The following is a 19,152-nucleotide window of genomic DNA, read 5'->3' as shown; positions in this document are numbered from 1 at the left end:
TGTTGACCAGTTTTGAAAAATGTTCAATTATTTAGCTTTTCTTCTTGCAGCTCCATTCACACATATGTTAGATTTTCACTGTGTCTCATATTTGTTCTAGGGTTTGTTGTTGTTGTTTTTTTTTTTTAATAATTTTTCTGCTTTAGTGCAGATATCTTTTACTGACCTTTAAAGTTTTCTGGTCCTATCTTCTGCTGTTTAGTCTGCTGTTAAACTTATACATTAGTTGTTAATTTCAGGCATTTTCCAGTTCTAGAATTTTTACTTGATGCTTCCTTAAAGAATTAAATTCTTGGTGAACTATTTATCATCTTTTTAGTTTTTTCTTCTCTAGTATAACATATTAATTACAGTTATTTTAGAGTTCTTCTGACTGTCTGAAAGTTTGGGTCTGTGTTTGGTACTGTTTTTTTCTTCCAGTTTTCAGTCATGTGTATCTGTCTTTTGCATCTGGTAATTATTAATTAAATACCAACCATTATGAAAATTGATGTCTTTCTATTTTACTTTATTTTTATTGTTGACATTATTACAGATGTCCTTAGTTTCCCATCCTTTATCCATCTTCCGCCCCTCCTTTCCCTCTTGCTGTCATTACACTACTGTGTGTATGTATACCTGTTTTATGGGGTTAATCCCTTCATCTTTTATCTAGTCCTCTCCTACTCCCCTCTGCTCTGAGATCTGTTAGTCTGTTCCATGTATCCATCCCTCTGGTTCTGTTTTGTTCATCAGTTTATTTTGTTTATTAGATTCCACATATAAGTGAGATCATATGGTATTTGTCTTTGACTGGCTCATTCTTTCCGCTCTTAGTTGTAAAGCATAGAGTCTAATAACTTTGAGTCAGTCAGGGACTGTGTGAATCAAGACTGAATTAAGGCTGTTTGCACATTTGGTTTGTCCTACTTGTACAGCCTAGCTTTTCAGGCCTTCTAAATGACAGCCTGAAGTTTTTATTTGGACTTCTCTCTCTGTCAGATCCTGAACTCTAATCCTTGTTTTCTCAGCAATATGAGATATATGAAAATTTTGCTGTGCTCCTTGGGGGCTTTCTTCTTGGCACCCTGCTCCATGCATGGTGAGCTTTCGGCAGAAATCTTAAAGGACGACTGCATGAAGATATTAGCCCCTCAGGTATCCATTTTTATTTCCTACCCCACAAAGCCAACAGTCTTCACTAAGTAATATTTCTACCACTTGACAGAAGCCCTCAACCTGAGCAAAGCCTGGATTCTCTGCATTGTAGCTAGAATCAGCAGATACTCTTAGAAATGAAAGTAGCTGTATTCCATCAGCTTGACCTTCTGATTATTCCCCCTTCTCTGGAATTTTGGGAACCCCTGTCCTGATTGCTTGAGCAGCTCTAGATGCCTTTAAATGGAAAGTTTTTTTCCCCCCAGGGTTTTCTACTTCATAGCAGAACTTAGTTCACCTGCCAGCTATTCCATCATACTCAGAAGAAGACCCCATGATAGCTTTTAAGTACTTCTTAATATACATTAATTATTTGACTTGGGTATTACCACTTTTAACACCATTGCCCAAATTACTTACCCTCATATGTCACCTGTGAAGTTTTTCTTTCTGTGGGTTTATTCTAGTGCTTACTTATGTGTAACTAAGGACTTAATATACAGGGCCCGGCACAAGTAACACCCTGTTTTTATTACAAAATCTTTTGTTACAAAATCATAACCATGTAATTCTGAAACATAACAATACCACACTCAAGCACCCCATATGATATTTTAGGTGAAATGTTCGAATTAAAGTATAAATTATTACACGCATATTATTACCCTACCAACCACACTCAAGCAGGCCTACTTCTGCCACACTCTGTATTTCATGTTATCACTTACCGGCCATAGAGAAATAAGATGCTATAATCATTTAATAGACAAAGGAGAGGCCCGATGTCTGTAAAATTACATAATTCATGACAAAACAATCATTCTCATTGGTCTCTGTGCATAACCCTTGCTATTAAAATATGTGCTTTAGTTTGTGGTCTTTCTATACCTATCACTGTTAGAAAGTATATGTTTGCTTCTTTTAGAATCCAGCTCAGGGACTATCTTCATGATATCCTTCCTGGTTTAAAAATACTCCATTATCCCTGGCTGGCATAGCTCAGTGGATTGAGCACGGGCTGCGAACCAAAGTGTCGCAGGTTCGATTCCTAGTCAGGGCACATGCCTGGGTTGCAGGCCACAGCCCCCAGCAACTGCACATTGATGTTTCTCTCTCTCTCCCTTCCCTCTCTAAAAATAAATAAAGTGACAATTAAAAAAATACTCCATATTTCACTATCATATTATCATATTGAAAGTTATCCTAGCTTGCATTATCTTCCTAACCATATTATAATCTTCTCCAAAGTAGAGACTATGTTATTCATCTTCATACTTGAAGGCCCATTATAATGTACAATATATATAGCATATAATAAATGCTTAACTGCATTCACATGAAGTCATAATTCATTCACTTTCATTATGTAATCATTGTCATTAGATACATAAAATTGCTTTGACTTCAAACAATATTTTCAGTTATAATTTTATGAAGCAGTAAAGTTAACTTTTAACATAAACATAGTATTTTATAGTTGTAGAGTGACGAACATTTTATTAGTTGAATAATTAATAAATAAAAATGTTATATGGTTAACATTACAGTGATTAAGTTAGCATTTAGAAGACTTGCGCTCATTATAGATAACACTAAAAAGAGATTACAGATGATCTCAAACATGATAGTCATATTTTATAACTATAGAATTTTGATACTATTCTTCAGACACTGTGATTTTTAAAATAAGCTACTTGATAATTCATATATCCCATTTGTCTAGAAACTCAATAGCTGACACCCTAGGAATATTGCACAATTTAAGATAATTATTCAAAAAGGGTAATAGTTTTGAGATTCACTAAAAATTTGTTTAGTACTTTATTCTGTAATAGTGGTCAATTTAGACTCAGTTGTTAGAGATGAAACTTTATAATTTCTTCCATTACTTTTCAGTCACAAAAGAAATATGTGTATATTGAATATGAACATGTATGTGCATGTATATGTTTAATGAGGTAATATTCATATAACAAAATTTACTATCGTAACAGTTTTATAGTATACAATTCAGTGATTTCTAATACAGTTACTGTGTGCAACCAGCACCACTGTCTAGTCCCAGAACATTTTTATTTCTCTGAAAGGAAACTCCATATCCATTGAACACCCAATCCCTACTTTTTCTTCCCTATAACCCTAGACAACCACTAATACGTCTTCTGTATATAGCTGCCTATTCTGGATGTTTCATACAAATGAAATCATAATGTGTGGCCTTTTGTGTCTGGTATTTTTTACTTGACATATTTTGAGGATCATCTGTGTGTAGCGTATATCTGTAGTCAGTTCACAGTGGGCACCTTGGGACTTCACACAGTTCTCTCAGTCGCTGTCAGCTGTCCTGTCATATTTTCCTGAATCTTGTTGATGGTTTAAAATCTCTTCCCTTTCAAAGGTGATTTTAGTTTTGGGAAAAGGCAGAAGTAACAGGGTGCCAAATCTGGGCTACAGGGCAGCTGAGTCACCTGGGTGATTTGATGTTTTGCCAAAATACTCTGTATGAGACTTGGTGCGTGAGCAGGCACATTGTTGTTGTTGAAGCTGCCAGTTACCCATGCTGTGGTCTTCTGAATTATCCAAATAGTTTTCCCAGAGGAATGTTGAAATTTAACGCAAAACTTGATGCAGATTCATTGCTCTACTTGCTCAGTCATTTTGAATGCGAGGGCAACAAAGTACACATGCTCACTCAATGGCATCTCCTGTCCCCACTGACTAAATATGGTGAAGTTGTCATTGTTCACGCATGTGCATTCCAGTCCACTCTTCTTGGCTGCCAGATTACATTGATGTTGTGCAAAGTGTTTTCTGTTATATTAACAATGGTTGGACTTTTTTTCTGGATAGACCTCATAAGTATTTATTCTAATAACAAGAGTCTTGCTTTTCTTCATAATAAAACTAGGAAATGTCACATTTAATGTTTTTAAAAGAGGCATATTTAAAACATGGAGGAATCCTTTACTTGTTTACTAGTCATTATAGATTGCTTGTCTTATATTATCCTCGAGATCTTATTTTGGTTATCCTGTCTCTCTCTTCAGGCTTTTCTGTATGAATAAGAATAGGAAGTCCTGAGCGTTTTGAATGTAGTAGATAGTAGATAGTCTATCTTTCTTATTTTTTTTTCTTTTGAAATAAAGGAAAAATAGAATACTGGAAATAGCGCTGAAATGAATATTGGGAGATCTTTGTCTTCTAATTTTCTAAGTGTAAATTTTGACAGGTTATTTCTGTAGTCTAATTCATTTTTTTTATCTTAGTCTTCATCTATAAATTTAAGAGTGGCACCAGATAGTTAAGAGCTATTGCAGCTCTATAATATAAGGAGATTTCTCAGGTCATTGTGTTGTGCTTCAAGTATATTACATGACAGGAACTTTTTGTATGTGAAGAACCTTCATAAATATTTAGGAAGTTACATAAATATATTTGGGTGAGAGTATTAGTATAGATACCATTATTAAAAAGTGAAATTACATTAGTATTCATCATAAAGGATTTTTTTTAAAGAAGCTTACATTTTATTTTTCAATTACAGATTACATTCAATATTATTTTGTATTAGTTTCAGATGTACACTACAGTGCTGAGATAATCACCTACTTCACAAAGTGTTCCATCAGATATTTCTAGTACCCACCTGGTACCATACATAGTTATCACAATATTATTGACTGTATTCCCTATGCTGTACTTTATATCTCTGTGACTATTTTGCAACTACCAATTTGTACCTCTAAAATCCTTCACCTCTTTTACCCAGTCCTCCAAACCATCTGTCCTCTGGCAGCCACCAGTTTGCTGTATAGTATTTGTCTTTCTCTGACTGACTTATTTCACTTAGCATAATACCCTCTAGATTCATCCATGCTATTACAAATGTTAAGATTTCATTCCTTTTTACAGTCAAGTAATAGTTCAGTGTACAGGGAAAATAGATTTATAGTTGTGAGTTCTTGCATTATTATTTCTTAATTATTCTATTATTTTTCCATCCAAACAATTATAAACCTCCTTTTGCCTGACCCTGTATGTATGGACCACCACTTGTTTATCCACTTGTCTATTGATGGGCACTTTGGTTGCCTCCATATCTTGACTATTATAAATAACATTGCAGTGAATGTAGGATTGCATATATTCTCTCACATTAATTTTTGTGTTTTTTTTCCTTTGGATTTATACACAGAAGTGGACTCTGGGTCATAAGGCAGTTCCATTTTTAATTTTTTGAGGACCCTCCATACTGTTTTTCATAGTGGCTGCATCAGTCTGCATTCCTACTAATAGTGCATGATATTTCCCTTTTTTCCACATTCTTGTCAACAGTTGTTTGTGGATTTATTTATGATAGCCATTCTGACAGGTTTTAGGTGAAATCTCATTGTGGTTTTAATTTGCATTTTAGTGACTATTATTGACTAGTGATGTTAAGTACCTTTTCATATGTGTATTGTTCACCTATGTGTCCTCTTTGAAGAGTGTCTATTCAATTTCTCTGCTAATTTTTATCCAAATTATAAGGGAAAGTTTCTTCAGAAAGTTACAGAGGAAGAGTTCCAGCCAAGACTAAGGTGTATGTAGATATGCTTCGCTTCCTTGCACAACCAAAAGAGGATAACAACCAATTTAAATACAAAAAAACCCCATCCAGAACTGCCAGAAAATCAAACTGTGTAGAAGTCTAACAACCAAGGAGTTAAAGAAGAAACATTCATCCAGATGGGTGGGAGGGACAGAGATGGGCAGCCTGGGCAGAGATGATGTGTGGCAAGGTGGCAGCTGGCAGATAGTAGACTGTGTAGTCCCATATTTGCATGCAAATAAGCCAGGAGGAACAACTGGGGAGCAAGACAAACTGTGCAACCCAGAGTTCCAGCACAGAAAACTAAAGCCTCAAAACCTATAGCTATAAAAACCTGTGGGGGTGTAGCAGTGGGAAAAACTCAAAGTTTCACAGGAGAGCCAATACTATCCTAGAACATACACAATCCCACCCACCTGGGAATCAGCACCTGAAACGGCACAGTCCTTTTGTGGGAATTGAGGGCAAGTGGGGCAAGAGCAGAGCAAGCTAGCAAGGGGCATTGTTCCCTCTCTAACTCCATCCCCCACAAAGCCCCACAAAGCAACAAAGTGGGTTGCCATGCCCTGGTGAATACCTCAGCTTCTGCCCCTTAAATAACAGGTGCACCAAGACAAATAAATACGGCCCAGATGAAAGAACAGATCCAACCTATCAGATGCAGAGCTCAAAACACTGGTAATCAGGATGCTCACAGAAATGATTAAGGTTGCAAAATAAAGGAGGAAATGAAAGCCATACAAAGTGAAATAAAGGAAAATATACAGGGACCAACAGTGAAAGGAAGAAAACCAGGACTCTAATCAATGATTTGGAACAAAAGGAAGAAATATTCAACCAGAGCAGAATGAAGCAACAAGAATTCAAAAAAATGAGAGGCTGAGGAACCTCTGGGACAACTTTAAATGTTACAACATCTGAATCATAGGGGTGCCAGAAGGAGAAGAGGAAGAGCAAGAAATTGAAAACTTATTTGAAAAATAATGAAAGAGAACTTACCCAGTCTGGCCAAGGAAATAGACTTCCAGGAAGTCCAGGAAGCCCAGTGAGTCCCAAAGAAATTGGACCCAAGGAGGAACACACCAAGACACATCACCATTAAATTACCCAAGATTAAAGATAAAGAGAGAATCTTAAAAGCAGCAAGAGAAGAGGAGACAGTTTCCTACAAAGGAGTGCCCATAAGGCTCTCAGATGATTTCTCAAAAGAAACTTTCCAAGCAAGCTGGAAAGAACTATTCAAAGTCATGAAAGGCAAGGACCTACATCCAAAATTACTCTATCCAACAAAGCTATCATTTAGAATGGAAGGGCAGATAAAGTGCTTCCCAGATAAGGTCAAGTTAAAGGACTTCATCATCAGCAAGTCCTTATTATATGAAATGTTAAAAGGATTTATCTAAGAAAAAGATGATCAAAACTATGAACAGTAAAATGACAACAAACTTACAACTTGCAACAACTGAACCTAAAAAACAAAAATTAAGCAAACAACTAGAACAGGAACAGAATCACAGAAACAGAGATCACATAGAGGGTTGTCAGTAGGGAGGGGGAGGGAGAGAATGGGGGAAAATGGTACAAGGAATAAGAAAGCATAATTGGTAGGCACAAAATAGACAGGAGGAAGATTAAGAATAGTATAGGAAATGGAGAAGCCAAAGAACTTACATATATAGCTCATGGACATGAACTCTGAGGTGGGGAGATTCCGGAGGGAAGGGAGTATAGGATGGAAGAGGAAAAAGAACAGAAAAAAATGGTACAACTGTAATAGCATAATCAATAAAATATACTTAAAAAACAGAAATCTTAAAAAAGTGGTGAGCCAGCTGGGCTGTGTGGGCTCAGGAAACAAGTTACAGAAGCAAAACAAGGGCCTTTGGAGCTTAGGGAAGAGAGAGTAAAGGTAACACACCTGGGGAGTGACAGAGGAGGAAGGGAATGCTCTGGTATGCTCCCAAGAGGGAGAGTGCTTCTGTGATTATTTTTTAGTTGTATTTGTGATTTTGATGTTGACTACAATGAGTTCTTTATAAATTTTGGATATTAAGACCATATCAAATGTATTATTGTTGAATATATTCTTCTATTCAGTAGGTTGTCTTTTAATTTTGTTGATAGTTTTCTTTGTTTTGCAAAAACTTTTTGGAATGCTGTAGTTCCATTTGTTTATTTTTCTTTTGTTTCCCTTGCCTGAGGGAAACAAAAGCAAACTATCAGGAAATATCCAGAAATATCAGGAAAACTATTGCTAAGAGAAATGTCAGATTTTACTACCTATGTTTTCTTTCAGGAGTTCTATGGTTTCTAATCTTACATTTAATGAAATCTTTAATCCATTTTGAGTTTATTTTTGCGTATCTTGTACAAAGGTGGGCTACTTTCATTTTTTACATGTATCTGTCCAATGTTTCCAATATCATGTATTAAATAGACTGTCTTTGTATGTTCTTGTCTCCTTTGTCATGTATTAATTGACCATATAGGTTTGGGCTCTCTCTCTCTCATTCATCTATATATGTCTGTTTTTATGCCAGTACCATGCTGTTTTTGATTTTATTATATCTTATAAGTATAATTGGATATCAGGTGGCATGATAACTCCAATTTTTTTTTCTCAAGATTGCCATGGCTATTCAGGGTCTTTTGTGGTTCCACAAAAATTTTTGGCCCTGGCTGGCGTAGCTCAGTGGATTGAGCACATTGATGTTTCTCTCCCTCTCTCTCTCTCTCTCTCTCTCTCTCTCCCTCCCTTCCCTCTCTAAAAATAAATAAATAAAATATTTAAAAAAAATTTTTGGATTTTTTTGTTCTAGTTCTGTGAAATACACCATTAGTATTTTGATAGGAAATTTGTTGAATCTACAGATTGATTTGGGTAGTATGAACATTTTAGCAGTGTCAGTTCTTCCTACCATAAACATGGTATATGCTCCCATTTATTTGTATCTTCTTCAGTTTCTTTGTTCAGTGTCTTACAATTTTTCAGAAAGATCTTTTACCTTCTTGGTTAAATTTATTCTTAGGTATGTTATTCTTTTTTAATTCTTGGAAATGATATTGTTTTCTTAGTTCTTTTTCTGATATTCTTTATTGGTGTATAAAAATGCAACTGATTTCTTTTTTAAAAAATCTTTTATTTGTTTTATTTATTTTTAGAGAGAGGGGAAGGGAGGAGAGTAACATCAATGTGTAGTTGTTTCTTGCATGCCCTTAACTGGGGACCTGGCCAACAAGCCAAGCATGTGCCCTGAGGATTGAACCGGCAACCCTTTGGTTCACAGACCCGAATTCAGTTCACTGAACCATACCAACTAGGACTGATTTCTGTATATTTATTTTGTATTCTGCTACTTCACTGAATTAATTCATCAGCTCTAGTAGTTTTTTTTAGTGGTACGTTTAGGGTTCTTTGTGCATAGTATCATATCATCTGCAAATAATAGCAGTTTTATGTCTTTTCAATTTGAGTGATTTTATTTCTTCTTGTCAGATTGCTATGGCTAGGACTTCAAAACTGTGTTGAATAAGACTGGTGAAAGTGAACATTCCTGTCTTGTTCCTGATCTTAAGGGAAATGCTTTTAGTTTTTCTCCATTGAGTATGATGTTAGCTGTGAATTTATCATATATGGCCTTTACGATGTAGACGTATATTCTCTATTCCCACTTTGCTGAAAGTTTTTATCATAAATGGATACAGGATTTTGTCAGATGTTTTTTCTGCATCTATTGACATGGTAATATGATTTTTGTTCTTGTGTTTGTGGTGTGTCATATTAATTGATTTGAGGATGTTGAACCAACCACGCACCACTTCAGAAACAAATTCCACTTGATATGATACATGGTCGTTTAAAAGAATTGCTGGCTTTGGTTTGCTAATATTTTGTTTAGGATTTTGCATTTATAATATGGCCTATAATTTTCCTTGGAGTGTCTTTTTCTGGTTTCAGAATTAGGTTAATGCTGGCCTCATAAAATAAACTTGGGAGTCTTCCCTCATCTTAGATTTTTTGGAATAGTTTCAGAAGGATAGTGTTAGTCTTTGACTGTTTTGTAATATTCATCTAAATATTACAAAAAATATGAATCCTTTTGCTGCAAGACTTTTTGCTGAGAGCTGTTGCTTCAATTTCACTATTTGTGATCAGTCTGTTCAGATTTTCTGTCTCAGTGGTTCAATTTTGAAAGGTTGTACGTTTATAGAAATTAATTTTTTCCTTCAGATTGTCCAATTTGTTGGCATATGGTTGTTTGTAATAGTTTCCTACAGTTCTTTGTACTTTGTGGTGGCAGTTCTTCTCTTTCACTTCTAATTTTGTTTTTTTGGGGGGGTTTCCCTCTTCCTTCCCCCCTGCCCTTTGAGTCTGGTTAAAGGTTTGTCTTTATCTTTTCAAAGAACTAACTCTTGTTTTCTTTGATCTTTTGCATCATTTCTTTTAGACTCTTTTTTTTTTTAATTTCCCTTTTGATTTTCATTATTTCCTTCCTTCTATTCACTTTGGGCTTCATTTGTTGTCCTTTTCTTAGTTCCTTTAGGTGTAAGGTTAGATTGTTTATTTGAGGTTTTTCTTGAGATAGACCTGCATTGCTATGAATTTCCCTTTTAAGACTGCTTTCACTGTGTTTTATAGATTTTGGCATTGTTGTGGTTTCATTTTCATTTGTATCAAGGTATCTTTTGTTCTCTTTCTTGATCTCATTGTTAACCCATTGTTTAGTTATCTTATTTAGCCTCTATGTGTTTCTGTTTTTCAGTTTTTTTCCATTGTGCTCAAAGAAAATACCTGATATGATTTTAATTTTGTTAAATTTATTGAGACTTGTTTTGTGTTTTAACATGTGCTCTGTCCTAGGAAGTATTCCATGTGCACTTGAAAAGAATTTGTATCAGATCCATCTGTTTAAGCATGTTGTTTAAGCCTATTTCTTTGATGATTCTTTTTGTCTGGAAGATCTATCCATTGATGTCAATAGGGTGTTAAAATCTCCTACTGTACTATATTACTGTCAATCTTGTTCTTTATGTCCATGAAGATTTGTTTTATATTGGTGATTATCATCTGTTTGGCTTTGATAAATTCATTAAAATCTCAAGAAAAAATTACTTGTTTTTATATATTTAGGTGCTCCTATATTGGGTGGATAAATGCATACAAGGATTATATCTACTTTTTTGGATTTATTCCTTTATAATTGTATAATATTATTCTTTGTCTCTTATAACCTTTGTTTTAAAATCTGTGTTATCTGAGATAAGTATTGCTAGCCCAGCTTTTTTTGTTTCTTTCCATTGGCGTGAAATACCTTTTTCTATCCCCTTACTTTTTAGTCTGTGTGCATCTTTTGGTCTGAGGTGAGTGTCTTGTAGATAGTGTATGTACATGGGTCTGGTTTTCTTTTCTGTTCGGCTACCCTTTGTCTTTTGTTTGGAGCATTTAATCCATTTACATTTGAAGTGATTATTGTTAAGTACATATTTACTATGATTTCATTCTTTATAACTATGTCCCTCTTTCGGTTTTTCTTTCTTCTTTAGTCCCTTTAATATTTCTTGAAATACTGGTTTGGTAGTAATGAATTCCTTTAGCTTTTTCTTGTCTGGGAAGCTCTTTATTTCACCTTCAATTTTAAATGATCGTCTTGCTGTGCATAGCAGTCTTGGTTGTAGGTTTTTGCTTTTCATCACTTTGAATATTTCATGCTAAAACCCTTTTGGACTGAAATGTCCTATTGAGAAATCATCTAATGACAACATTCTTGTCTGTAACTAACTCTCTTCCTCTTGCTGCTTTTCAGATTCTCTTTTTGTCTTTAACTGTTGCCATTTTATTTATGATGTGTCTTGATGTGTGGTCCCCTTGGGTGTATCTTGTTTTGGACTCTGTGCTTCTAGGACTTGTATGTCTTTTTCCTTTACCAGGTTAGGGAAGTTTTCAGTCATTATTTCTTCAAATATGTTTTCAGTGTCTTGTGCTCTCTCTTCTCCTTCTGGTACCCCTATGGTGCAGATGTTATTACGTTTTATATAGCTCCAGAGGTCCCTTAAACTGTTCTCATTTTGGGTTAATTTTCTTTTTCTTTTTGCTGCTCTGATTGGGTGTTTTCTGCTATCTTACCTTCCAAATTGCTGATTCAGTGATGTGCTTCATTTAGCCTCTCTTGATTCCTTCTAGTGTATTTTTCATTTCAGATATTGTATTTTTCATTTCTGACTGGTTCTTTCTTTTGGTCTCCTTGTCTTTTTTTTCTAATATTTAGTGACTCTTTGTTTTAGTTCTCACTGAATTCATCCATCTTTTCCTTTGAGTTCCTTTAGCACCCTTATAACCATTATTTTGAACTCTGGTAACTTGCTTGCCTCCATTTTATTTAGTTCTTTTTCTAGACATTTCTCCTGGTTTTTTATTTGGGGCATGTTTCCTCATCTTCCCACCTTGGCCCTTCCTCCATGTTTCTTTTTGTGTATTTGGTTGATCTTCTATACCTTCCAGTCTTGGTATGGTGTCCTTATGTAGTAGGTGTCTTCTGGGGCTCAGTAGCACAGTCTTCCTGATTATCTGAGTTAGGTGCTCCATGAATGTTCTTTGTGTGGATTATGTGAACCCTCTGTTATGAGTCTTGATTGATGTTGGCCTGTTTTTGGGTGTGGTTGCCCTTCTGGTTGTCTACTATGAGCATCGACCCCAGCCATAGTGTACAAGCTGCTGTGTGGGACTGGTCCCACAAAGCAGAATTTGCCTCAGTAGGCTCTGGTGCCTGCCAAGATTTCCCCTTGGTTGTGCTGCTTCTGGAAATAATCAGTTAGTGCTCTGATGTAGTCTGAATCTCATCATCGGGTGTGTTGGTTCTGGGACCTCTTGGGAGAAATTTTGGTGCAGGTCAATGTCAGATGCTGCTTGTGGCCTGCCCTGGGCTACCTGTTTGGAGCTGCAAAGCAGTCTATAGTTTGTGGTGTTGTGTTGGTCCTGGGAGAGGCCAAGTCTGTGCCCAAAGGTCAGTTTTCACCAGCACTGAATCTGGGGCCAGGTCAGCAAAAGGCCCAAGACACCCCAAGATTTACCTCCACCTGCCTGTTAGTCTCAGTCATTGAAAGTCTCTGGCGGTAATTCGAGTTGCCTGGGGTAAGTTCCCAGTGAGTCACTAGGTTGGGATAAGTGATGTTCACCAGATTGATATTGACTCCAACTCAGGGCCAGTGCTGGGTCTGAGGCTACTCAGCAACAATCTCGTTACACCAAGGTTGTCTGCCACCTGCCAGGTGCCTCTGGGCCATTGTTCAAGTGGGGTCTCAGAGTAATTAGGGTGAGGCCAGCAGAATCCATTAGGCTCATATAGAACAAGATTTGTCTGTGTGAAAGGGGGTGTGTGCACAGGAACAGTGGTACCAGTAGGGCTTGCAAGGGAAAAATGGCCTCCACCCTAGAGCCATATAACTCAGTCTCCCCAGAATCTGCCCTGACCTCCTCTAAAGACTTCCAAAAGTATGTGGGGTACACTGGGGGTCCAGGCTGGCCACAGCCAGCTGACAGTATTGCAGAGTTGAAGCTCAGGAAGGTGGAGCTACCAGAAGTCATGAGAATGGAACTAGTGGATCTCCATAGGTGGGTCTAGTGAGTCTGTTGTGGGGGGTGCACTGTCACATGGGAGTGCAGAGCCACTCAGGTGTGCAAGACATGGGTCACTGATGCTCTATATGCTTCAGGGGGAGGGAAAATGGCCCCTGCCTCAGAACCACAAGCTCAGTCTCTGACAACCCCCGAGTTCATCCTTAAGAGCCCACCAAGAAAGTCTATACCGAGGGTTCAATCAGCTGATTCTCCACAGCGTGGGCCTGGCAGGGTTGGGGGACATGGAGTCAGTAGGGTTGGGCTAGTGTATTCTTCCAGGCCGATGCAGTATGAACAGTAGTACTTAACCCTGGAAAGATGATATCTGAGTGCAGTGTGGTAGAGGTACTCAGGACAGGGACCCTAGTAGCTCTCTCCAGCTTTCTTTTCAAAGCTGCACAACTCAGCTTATCTTTGCACCACTCCTGTTCACTTCGATATGCTCTTTCTCTACCAAAGCCCAGAGTAAATGACTTAGAAGGAACTTTTTTACACTGGCTCTTTAAGAGGTGTCATGGATTTCTAGAAGACTCTCCATCTCAACCTGGCAGAGAGAGTCTCCCCACTAATTTTGACAGCCAGATGTTATATGGGCTCCTCTTTCCACTTCTGGTTCTTTGGGCTGGGGAGCCCACAATGTGGGGTTGAGACCCACGCTTCTCAGAGGAAAGCTTTGCAGCTGAGATATCCCTCTGGGTTCTAATCTGCTGCATGTGGGAGCAGGGCCAGCCCTTTTCTCATCTCTGCCCTTCCTACCATTCTCTATGTGCCTTCTGTAAATCCTTTGTTATAAGACTTCTGTTTAGTCTTCCATTGGTTATTCAGGTTGATTGTTTTATAATTTAGTTGTAATTCCAGTTTGGACATGGGAGGAGGGAATGCAGCTTCCACCTACTCTGTCACCATCCTGGATCCCCCCCATAAATGATTAATTTAAAAATTGTTCCATTTGAAATATTTCCTTTCTGCTTTTCACCACTAAGTGTGATGTTGGCTGTGGGCTTATAATATATGACCTTTATTATATGGCGGTACATTCCCACTATATACCTGCTTTATTGAGAGTTTTTATCACAAATGAATGTTGAATTTTGTTAGATGGTTTTCTGCATCTATTGAGGTGATTATATGATCTTTATCCTTTGTCATGATTTTTATCCTTCGTCTTGTCAATTTGGTATAGCACATTGACTGCTTTGCAGCTGTTGAACCAGCTTTGCATCCCTGGAATAAATCTCTAGACCATGGTGTATGGTTCTTTTGATATGTATTGTTGAATTTGACTTGCTAATGTTTGTTGAGGATTTTTGTTGCATCTGTGTTCATCAGGGATAATGATCTGTAATCAATCTCTATCTCTCTTTCTTTTCTCTCTCTCTCCCTCTCTCCCTCCCTCCCTCTCTCTCCCCCTTTGTCCCTCCCTCTCTCTCTCCCTCTCTCTTTCTCCCTCTCTCTAGTGTCCTTGTCTGATATTGGAATAAGGATAATTCTGGCTTCCTAAGATGAGTTCAGAAGCATTGTTTTCTTTTGTTTTTTTTAAAGAGTTTGCGTAGATTTTGTGTTAATTCTTTGAATATTTATTCACCTGTAAGGCTGTCTGGTCCCACACTTTGGTTTTCTGAGAGATTTTTTATTACTTGTCTAATCTTACTACTAGTCTGTTACGATTTTTTATCCTTTCATGATTGAGTCTTGGTAGGTTGACTATATCTAGGATCTTAACCTTTTCTTCCAGGTTTTCTGATTTGTTGGCATAGAATTCTCTTACGATCCTTTGTATTTTGTGGTATCAGTTACTATATTTCTTTCCTATGTCATTTCTAATTTTGAGTCCTCTCTTTTGTCCTACTGACTTTAGCTAAAGGTTTGTCAATTACATTTATCTCTTCAAAGAACCAACTCTTACTTTCACTGAGCTTTTCTGTTGTCTTTTTCATCTCTTTTATCATTTATTTCTGCTCTTACATTGCTTTTTTTTCTTTTCTCCTACCAACTTTGGGCCTCACTTGTCCTTCTTTTTCTAGTTCCTTGAGTCATAAAGTTTAGGTTAGGTTTTTTTTAGACTTTTCTTGTTTCTTGGTTGTAGGCTTTTATCGCTATGACCTTCCCACTGGGGAATGGTTTTGCTGCATCCCATAAATTTTTATGTTGTATTTCCATTTTCATTTGTATCAAGGTTTTATTTCTCATTTGCTGTCTTTTTTGATCCATTCGTTGTTCAGTAGCAAATTATTTAATCTCTACATATTTATGTATTTTCCAGTTTTGTTCATGTAATTGATTTCTAGTTTAATATCATTTTAGTTGGAAGTGATGCTTGTTATGACTTTATTGCTCTTAAATTTATTAAGATGTTTTTGCCCTAACATGATCAATCCAGGAAAATATTCCATGTGCATTTGAGGATGGCATGTTGTTTATATATTTATTAGGTTCATCTGGTCCAAGGTGTCAGTTAAGGCTGGTGTTTGTTTATCTGTCTGGATGATGTATCCATTAATGCAAGGGGTATTAAAGACCCCTACCATTATTGTATTGTTCTCTCTTTCTCCCTTTAGATCTGGCAATATTTGCTTTATATAATTTAGTTCTATGTGGATGCATAAATATGTGTGTATGAATATGTTATATGTACTTTTTATAGTGAGTCCTTTATTATTTTCTAATTCTTTGTATCTTATTACAATCTTTGTTTTAAAGTTAGTTTCTTCTGATATAAGTACAGCTATCAGCTAACATTCCAACCAAGAATGCTCTACCCAGCTTCCTTTTGGTTTTCATTTGCATGGAATGTCTTTTTCCATACCTTCTCTTTCAGTGTGTGTGTGTCTTTACCTCTGAAATGAGTCTTGTAGGCAGCATATAAATAGCTCTTTTTTACTTTATAGTAAAGGTAAAAGTATAGTAAAAATAAGACACTTAGCCTCTCTGTGTCTTTTCGTTGGAGAATTAGTTTATTTATATTTAATTGTTGATGGGTATGCACTTATGCCATTTTGTTCATTGTGTTTTTTTTGTCTGTTTCTATAGTTCCTCTCTGTTTCTTTTGCTCACTTCCTTTATGGTTTGATTACTTTCTTTAGTGATATGCTTATTCCTTTACCTTCCATGTATTTATAGTACTATAACCCTATAACCCTTATAGTACTATAACCCTTGCTTTGTGGTTATCATGAGGCTTACCTGTAACAACTCGTATCTGTCTATTGTAGTTGTTTACAACTTAAATTTGGTTGCATTTTAAAACTCAACATTTTAAATCTCCCTGTTTTTTGTCACATTTTACATCTTTAAACATGTATATTTCCCTAACTAATTACTGCAATTATAGTCTACTGCTTTTGTCTTTTAACCTTTATACTGAATTTGTCAGTGATTAATCTACTACCATTACTATATGCCTTTCAGAGAGATGTATTATTTGATGTATCTGGTTACTAAGTGATGCCCTTTTCAGTTTAAAGAACTTCCTTTAACATTCCTTGTAAGGCCGATTTAGTCTCAGTGACATCCTTCAGCTTTTGTGTGTCTGGAAAACTGTCATTCAATTCTGAATAGCTTTGCTGGGTAGAGCATTCTTGGTTGGAATTTTTTTCCTTTTACCACTTTGAATATATTGTGCCATTCCCTCCTGACTGAAAAGTTTCTAATACAAAAAATCTGCTAATAGTCTTATAGGGGTTCCCTTGTGTATTACAAGTTGTATTTCTCTTTCTGCTTATAAGATTCTTTCCTTGTCTTTAATTTTTGCATTTTAATTATAATGTGTCTTGGTATGGGTCACTTTAGGTTCATCTTACTTGGAACTCTCTAGGCTCTCTGGATCTGGTTATCTGTTTCCTAACTCACATTATGGAAGTATTAGGCATTATTTCCTTCTATAAGAATTCTGCCCTTTTCTCCTCTTCTTCATTTGGGAGCCCTGTCATGTGAGTGTTAGTTGGTTTGATGTTATATAATAAGTCCTTTTAGCTATCTTTACGTTTCAAAATACTTACTTCTACTTGCTAATATGATTAAGTGACTTCTACTGCCTTCAAGCTTACTGATCCTTTCTTTGCTTCATGTAGTCTGCTGTTGTACCCCTTTAGTGTATTTTTCAGTTTCCTTACTATATTCTTCAGCTTGACACACATATGTCTGAATCTATAGTTTCTGTGCTGACTATTCAGGGGATGCCCTTGATTATCGGGCTCTGGTGGCCAAGGGGTGGGGGTCCTGCATTCCTAGGTCCCATGGGATTGTGACAATTGGAGAGACAGTTTTGGCATGCTTCCAGTTCCAGTACATTGCACAGATAGCAGACTGAGGCACGCTTCCCAATCTCTAAAAGAGATCTTTTAGCTTGTCCTGGACCTTTGGCCTGAGGGCCAGGCTTTAGATTTGGCCCACGTCTAGTGTCCTACATGGCTGCTCTCAAAGATTGTAGGTTCTGGACACCATCTTGGTGCTCTCCCTCTGCCTTGCTCCAGCTTTGGTTTTATTAAAGCTCCAGCTGGAGCTTTATTTTTATAACTGCCACCCAGGGGACACCTCCAGATCACTTAACTCTAATGGGTTGTAGAGCTTACATTTGTGGTCCCACAGGACTGTATATATTTGTGTAATTTTGAAAGCTGCTACCTGAGAACCTGGCTGCCAGTTACCCTGTATCTAGGTGCTGACATCTGCCCATTTGGGATGCTGACAAGTCTTGACATATACTTAACTACTGGGAGCTATTAAAAATAATACGCTCCTTGGACAAGCACAAAGGCTTATCCCTAATCAACAGATAGGGCAAGGTCGAACAAGATTCATCTACAGAAGGCCACTACTTCGAGTCTAGTGCAGATTTTGATGTGCTTCTTCATTTGTAGTTTAAAATCTTTTCATACCTTTTATAGGTCTTTTTCATTTTTTTTTTTTTATTTTTTAAAGATTTTATTTCCAGAGAGAGGGGAAGGGCGGGAGAAAGAGGGGAACAGAAACATCAATGTGTGGTTGCCTCATGTGCTCCCTTGCTGGGGACCTGGCCTGCAGCTCAGGCATGTGCCCTGACTGGGAATCAAACTGTCAACTCTTTGGTTCATAGGCTGGCACTCAATTCACTGAGCCACACCAGCCAGGGATTTTATAGGTCTTTTTGATTCTATGTATCTTTCAAGTGGCTTTCTTCAGTCTTTGTTTTCTCATTTCACACTGCTGTTTCATTGGGTATAGCCATAGAGCAAGTATTTTTCTTCTCCATTTTAGATGAAATCCTTTTTTCCCCCAGTAGTTTTTTTAATAGGAGTTATGTGGTTTTCCTTCCTCATTAATTATTCTTAAATGAAAAGAGGATTCTCCAGACTTGAGTCCCTATGTTTCAATGTAATACTGAAACCTCTCCCCCTTAATGCCCCTGCAGAGTACTGTGCTATGTACCTTTTATATTTTGCCTCTTTTATATACTTTCCAAGTTTCATCTGGTTACTAATGTCCTTACCAAGTTATGAAGAAATAATTATGCACCCAAATGAATGTAGTATGAGAACAGCTAACTTGGAGGAAATTTTATGATATAGTACATATTATCTGGTAGGGATAACAATATAATAGAGTCAGACTTTTGTGGAAATCTATGTAATTATTCTTATACCGCATTACCAGTTAGGTCACATCTGTGTTTCAGTTGGTCAAAACATTGGTGTCTACAAAATATATGGCTAATATTTGTAATTTTCAGGGCTCTTCTGACTTTACAATCATTTTGATTTTTGCAAATAGGTCAATGAAAAGATGAAGGAAGGTGAATCAGATATTGTTCCCATTTTTTTATGATTTTATA

General features: G+C 36.8%; 1 protein-coding gene across 1 annotated transcript in view; it reads left to right on the top strand.

Moving 5' to 3' along the window:
- The window catches only part of SPOPL (speckle type BTB/POZ protein like), a 75,301-nt gene that overhangs the window by 32,083 nt on the left and 24,066 nt on the right, over window positions 1-19,152 (top strand). The window lies entirely within an intron of this gene.

The sequence above is a fragment of the Phyllostomus hastatus genome, unplaced genomic scaffold (assembly GCF_019186645.2).
Source record: "Phyllostomus hastatus isolate PE091 unplaced genomic scaffold, TTU_PhHast_1.1 phas_contig_1, whole genome shotgun sequence".
NCBI classification, from domain to species: Eukaryota; Metazoa; Chordata; class Mammalia; order Chiroptera; family Phyllostomidae; genus Phyllostomus; species Phyllostomus hastatus.
The sequence above is the reverse complement of the archived record's forward strand: the minus strand, read 5'-3'. Positions and strand labels throughout refer to the sequence as shown.